Source organism: Urocampus carinirostris, unplaced genomic scaffold (assembly GCF_059441175.1).
Source record: "Urocampus carinirostris isolate Australia breed hairy pipefish unplaced genomic scaffold, RoL_Ucar_1.0 HiC_scaffold_52, whole genome shotgun sequence".
In the NCBI taxonomy this organism is placed as follows: Eukaryota; Metazoa; Chordata; class Actinopteri; order Syngnathiformes; family Syngnathidae; genus Urocampus; species Urocampus carinirostris.
This window is the reverse complement of record NW_028283159.1, coordinates 94329-100000: the sequence shown is the minus strand read 5'-3', so window position 1 is coordinate 100000 and position 5672 is coordinate 94329. Positions and strand designations below refer to the sequence as shown.

Below are 5672 nucleotides of genomic sequence, written 5' to 3'. Positions count from 1 at the left end.
AAGGACTCGGGCCCCCGAGCGGCGCCGGGCTAAAGCGGCCTTCCGTACGCCACATTTCCCTCGCCCTACCGCAGGGCGGGGATTCGGCGCTGGGCTTTTCCCTCTTCGCTCGCCGCTACTGAGGGAATCCTGGTTAGTTTCTTTTCCTCCGCTTAGTAATATGCTTAAATTCAGCGGGTCGTCTCGTCTGATCTGAGGGCGTGCGCGTAGAGCTGTGCGGTCGGGGCCGGCGCCGGGACCGGCGCCGCCGCCATACGGCCGTTGTGATCCGTGCGGGGATCCGCTTGCTCGGCGACCCTCGCCGAGAGCAGCCCCGCGCCGCACGGACACGCGACACCGACGGGCGGACGGACGCCGAGGCGCCGACCGGGACCTTTACCTGAGGAGGGCGCCGAGCGCCGCCGCCATACGGGCCGCCGCGCGGAGCCGCGCGCGCGGAGCACCTTCTCGGTATGCTAAGTACCAGCCGTACTCACCGGCAGCCGAGAAGCACCTCCGGACGCGCGGACGCGCGACACCGACGGGCGGACGGACACGGAGCGCCGCCCGAGTCTGTATTTGAGGGTACGAAGGGACGGGGGTCCCTGCGAAACCCCAGCCGCGGAGTGGGCGGGGAGACGGGTCGCGCGCCACCCGCCGGGCGGACCGGCGGAATGTCGCGGAGGGCCCGAGCCTCGCCCGCGCGGACCGGGTTCTCGCGCCACCCGCCGGACGGACCGGCGGAATGTCGCGGAGGGCCCGGCCCGCGTCCGATCGATTGGAAAGCGCCGCTCAGACAGGCGTGGCCCCGGGGTAAAACCGGGGCCGCAATGTGCGTTCAAAGTGTCGATGATCAATGTGTCCTGCAAATCACATTAGTTCTCGCAGCTAGCTGCGTTCTTCATCGACGCACGAGCCGAGTGATCCACCGCTAAGAGTCGTACGTTTGGGCCCTTTTACGTCCGCCCGGGACGATCGGAGACAAATTCACGACAGGGTTTGTACCGGAGACGAACGCGCCGCGGGTGCCGTTCGGTCGCTCCCGCGAGCGAGCCCCTAACCCGCGGCGCGGTTACCGACGGGCGCGATACGCGCGACGCCGCGACGAGCCGAGCGGGTCGGGCGCGCGGCGCTGAGGCCGGCGCCCGGCGTCTCCCGCTCGGGGCCGCGACGGCGCCCGAGACGTGCGTCGGCCCGGGTAGGTCGGGCGCTCGGCGCTGAGGCCGGCGCCCGGCGTCTCCCGCTCGGGCCTGACACGACTCGGCGACCGGACTCGCCGGGTAGGTCGGGGGCTCGGCGCTGAGGCCGGCCCCCGGCGTCTCCTACCCGGACCCCGGAAGGCCATCCGACTTGGAAGCCCCGCCGCGCCGCGAAGCGACGCTTTGGGTGTTGCTACCCGTCAGCGAGTGGGTTTGGTTTACAAGGGCGGCGCGACCGCGCTGACACCGAGGGGGGACTGGCCCCCGACCCGGCCGCGGCCTGCCCGGACTATGGATGGACAGAGGAGACCGCGGCGGACCGCGCGGAACCGAACCCCCGGTGTCCGGAGCCCCGGGAGGGACTCCGGTGTCCGGGGGCCGGCCCACGCGCGCGCTACGCGGCCCCTCGAGGGCTCCGGCCGACGGACGCGTTTGGCCGGGGAAAAAGGTAGCCGGTGGGAGCACCGTTTCGTCGCCCTGAACCTTCGTCTCGGGCGGGCGTCCCGACGCCGCCGCCATACGGCCGTTGTGATCCGTGCGGGGATCCGCTTGCTCGGCGACCCTCGCCGAGAGCAGCCCCGCGCCGCACGGACACGCGACACCGACGGGCGGACGGACGCCGGGGCGCCGGCCCGAACCGTTACCTTTAAAGGACGGGAGGTCGTCGAGGCGAGTGCCGCCCCGGAAGCGCGCGCCGGAAGCGCGAGAACCGCGCCGAGCTAGGGTCGTCGGCAGAGGGGGATTCCCCGGTTACGGGGGTCCCGCGCACGGCCGCCGCCTTTCGCCCGTCGCTGGCGGTCGCCTGTCGTCGCGCCGCGCCGCGCTACTGGGGTCGTCGGACGAGCGCGCTACCCCGCTCGCACGGAGGTAGCGCGACATCGCCCGCCGCCTTTTCTCGCGTCGCGCCGCGCCGCGTGGCGCCCGCCGAACTCGCTCCGACGCGCGGCCCGGGAGTGACCCGCGCCGCGCCCCCCGTCCCGTCCCGTCCCGGTCTACCCTCTTCCTCCGCCTGCGACGACCCGCCGCCCTCGGCGTCTGGCTCGTCGGGGGTGTACCGAGGCGGATCTGCTGCCGCTCGTACGTTAATGATCCTTCTGCAGGTTCACCTACAGAAACCTTGTTACGACTTTTACTTCCTCTAGATAGTCAAGTTCGACCGTCTTCTGGCACACCGCCGGAGCCGGGGCCGGCCCCGGCGGGGACTATCCGAGGACCTCACTAAGCCATCCGATCGGTAGTAGCGACGGGCGGTGTGTACAAAGGGCAGGGACTTAATCAACGCAGGCTAATGACCCGCGCTTACTGGGAATTCCTCGTTGGTGGGAAATAATTGCAATCCCCAGGCCCTGTCACGAGCGGGGTTCATAGGATTACCCGCGCCTGCCGGCGCGGGGATAGACGACGCGCTTATACGCTCAGTGTGGCGCGCGTGCAGCCCCGGACATCTAAGGGCATCACAGACCTGTTATTGCTCATTCTCGTGTGGCTGAGAGCCACTTGTCCCTCTAAGAAGTTTTCTGCCGCCGACCGCGCGGGGGGCCGCGGTACTATTTAGTATGTTTGAGTCTCGTTCGTTATCGGAATTAACCAGACAAATCGCTCCACCAACTACGAACGGCCATGCACCACCACCCACGGTATCGAGAAAGAGCCTTCAATCTGTCAATCCTTTCCGTGTCCGGGCCGGGTGAGGTTTCCCGTGTTGAGTCAAATTAAGCCGCATGCTCCACTCCTGGTGGTGCCCTTCCGTCAATTCCTTTAAGTTTCAGCTTTGCAACAATACTCCCCCCGGAACCCAGACACTTGGTCGGTTTCCCGGGTGCTGCTCGGCGGGTCATGGGAATAACGCCGCCGGATCGCGAGTCGGCATCGTTTATGGTCGGAACTAGGACGGTATCTGATCGTCTTCGAACCTCCGACTTTCGTTCTTGATTAATGAAAACATTCTTGGCAAATGCTTTCGCTCTCGTCCGTCTTGCGCCGGTCCAAGAATTTCACCTCTAGCGGCGCAGTACGAATGCCCCCGGCCGTCCCTCTTAATCATGGCCCCAGTTCATGACAACCCACAAAATAGAACCGGAGTCCTATTCCATTATTCCCAGCTGCGATATGCAGGGGCGGCCGTGTGGCCTGCTTTGAACACTCTAATTTCCTCAAAGTAAACGCTTCGGGCCCCGCGAGTGACACCCAGCGAAGGGCATCACGGGGGCTTTTGCCGAGAGGCAGGGGCTGGGACAGACGGATGCACGCCTCGCGGCGGACCGTCAGCTCGCGTCCCGGGGTCCAACTAGGAGCTTTTTAACTGCAGCAACTTTAAAATACGCTATTGGAGCTGGAATTACCGCGGCTGCTGGCACCAGACTTGCCCTCCAATGGATGCTGGCCGATGGGTTTGTGTTCGGCTCATTCCAATTACGGAGACTCGAACGAGTCCCGTATTGTTATTTTTCGTCACTACCTCCCCGTGTCGGGAGTGGGTAATTTGCGCGCCTGCTGCCTTCCTTGGATGTGGTAGCCGTTTCTCATGCTCCCTCTCCGGAATCGAACCCTGATTCCCCGTTACCCGTGGTCACCATGGTAGGCGCAGAGTCTACCATCGAAAGTTGATAGGGCAGACATTCGAATGAGTCGTCGCCGCCTCGGGTGGGCGAGCGATCGGCACGAGGTTATCCTGAGTCAACACAAAGGGGGGGCCGGGCCGGCGGAACGAGGACCGGCGCGCGCGGAGCCGCCCGCGCCGCTTACGCCCCCGCCCGGAGAGGCGGAGGCCGGACGCGGGGGACGCGCGCGACGGCTGAGCCCCCGCCCGCCGGACACCGCGTGGGTTTTTGTGTCTGATAAATGCACGCGTCCCCGGGGCGAGGCCGGAGCCCCGCCCGCGAGTCGGCGCTCGTTTGCATGTATTAGCTCTGGATTTGCCACAGTTATCCAAGTAACGGTGGAGCGATCAAAGGAACCATAACTGATTTAATGAGCCGTTCGCAGTTTCACTGTACTGGCCATTCGTACTTAGACATGCATGGCTTAATCTTGAAAACAAGCATATGCTACTGGCAGGATCAACCAGAGTGCGTCTGCCGCCGGGGGGGCGCTGCTGGTGGCGGTGCGGCCCTGGTCCGGGACGAGGCTGTGGCTACAGCCGGGCCCGGGGGGCCGCGCGACACTCGTATACGTTCGGACGGGCTGACGAGCGGGTGTCGTGAAACGATGTTTCGCGCGGAGCCCTAGCACGCGTGGCGTCGGGCTCCGCGACGGTCGGACGTCTGGGTGTGGCTCGAGACGGAAGCTCGACCTCGGTTCGTCTTGGTTCTGCCGCCAAAAGGTTCACGCCGAGGCATGGTTTCGCAAGAGGGCCCCGCGAGTGCCAGCCGTGGATCCCGCCTCACTCGTAACTCGTATCGGATTCGTCCGGCCTCACTTTCGTTCGCACATCGGACAGTTATACGTGTGCTTTAGTAGCTTCCGTTCCCTCTTAGTGAGGCCGTCCGTACGTACCGCCCCAGCTCTTTCTGAGGCGGGTATCCACTCGGCTCGGGGGGGCCCAACGTTTGCCTAGTATCCTCGGCGCTGGAGCTTGACCCGCAAAGCCGGAGGAGCCGCACGCCCGAACACCGGCTTGCGCCGGCCGACGTGGGCCCTCCGAGGCGGGTCTCGTGTGCCAATCGCTCAGTTGGGGAACCGGCAGGCCCGTGGGCCGACGCCGGCTCACCCGGGGGTGAAGGGTGCTTCGATGGAGGCCCCCTGTCAGCCTCCGCGGAAGTCCGGCTTCAATACTTTAAAGTTTGAAAAACTTAGACATTTTTCGAGAACCGGAGCTTAGAGGGGTACATGCAAAAGCCAGGGCCGCGGGAAGCGCCCTAAATACTTCAATACTTTAAAATTTGAAAAACTTAGAAATTTTTCGAGAACCGGCATCTTCCCTCGGTAATTGCGAGATGCGAGGCCGCCCCTAGCCTCTGCTCTGTCGGACTCAATGGTCACGGGTGGCCGCTGATTAGCCCTGGTGCTCACCTCTCAAAATTGCGAGTCCCTAATATAATTCTGGCTGTCGGCTGGAGAAGGGGGTATAAAATCGGCACTTGAGGGAACGCCGGGCCCTCAAGTTCGGGGCCCTCTAGCGGATTTTTGAGGTACTGCACTCCCATTGGAAATGCATGGGCGCTCCGTCCACTACCATGTAATTCCCTCACAATATCTGCCCCTGCGTGGCCGCGGGATGCTACTGCAGCCCCGTTGGTAATGAATGGGCCTTTCGGAGGCCATAAATACAGCGCCGCTGCATGGATTTTGGCGGTACTGCTGCTGTCGCTGAAAATACATGGACCCGTCTGAATGAATGGGCCTTTCGGAGGCCATAAACTCAGCGCCTCTGCATGGATTTTGGCGGTACTGCGGCTGTCGCTGAAAATACATGGACCCGTCTGAATGAATGGGCCTTTCGGAGGCCATAAATCCAGCGCCGCTGCATGGATTTTGGCGGTACTGCGGCTGTCG

At 64.2% G+C, this 5672-nt stretch overlaps 3 non-coding genes across 3 annotated transcripts in view; all 3 read right to left on the bottom strand.

Annotated features, from left to right (window-relative positions):
* The window catches only part of LOC148345359 (28S ribosomal RNA), a 4529-nt gene extending 4328 nt beyond the window's left edge, over positions 1-201 (bottom strand). The window contains exon 1 of the ribosomal RNA XR_015848657.1: positions 1-201. This exon is cut by the window's left edge and continues 4328 nt beyond it. This is a non-coding gene — a ribosomal RNA (28S ribosomal RNA).
* A 564-nt stretch (positions 202-765) lies between these two features.
* On the bottom strand, positions 766-919 carry LOC148345358 (5.8S ribosomal RNA). Its single transcript, XR_015848662.1, has one exon. It is a non-coding gene; the product is annotated as a 5.8S ribosomal RNA (ribosomal RNA).
* Positions 920-2261: 1342 nt separating this feature from the next.
* On the bottom strand, positions 2262-4248 carry LOC148345357 (18S ribosomal RNA). The gene has a single exon (XR_015848653.1). It is a non-coding gene; the product is annotated as an 18S ribosomal RNA (ribosomal RNA).
* Positions 4249-5672: the final 1424 nt, after the last annotated feature.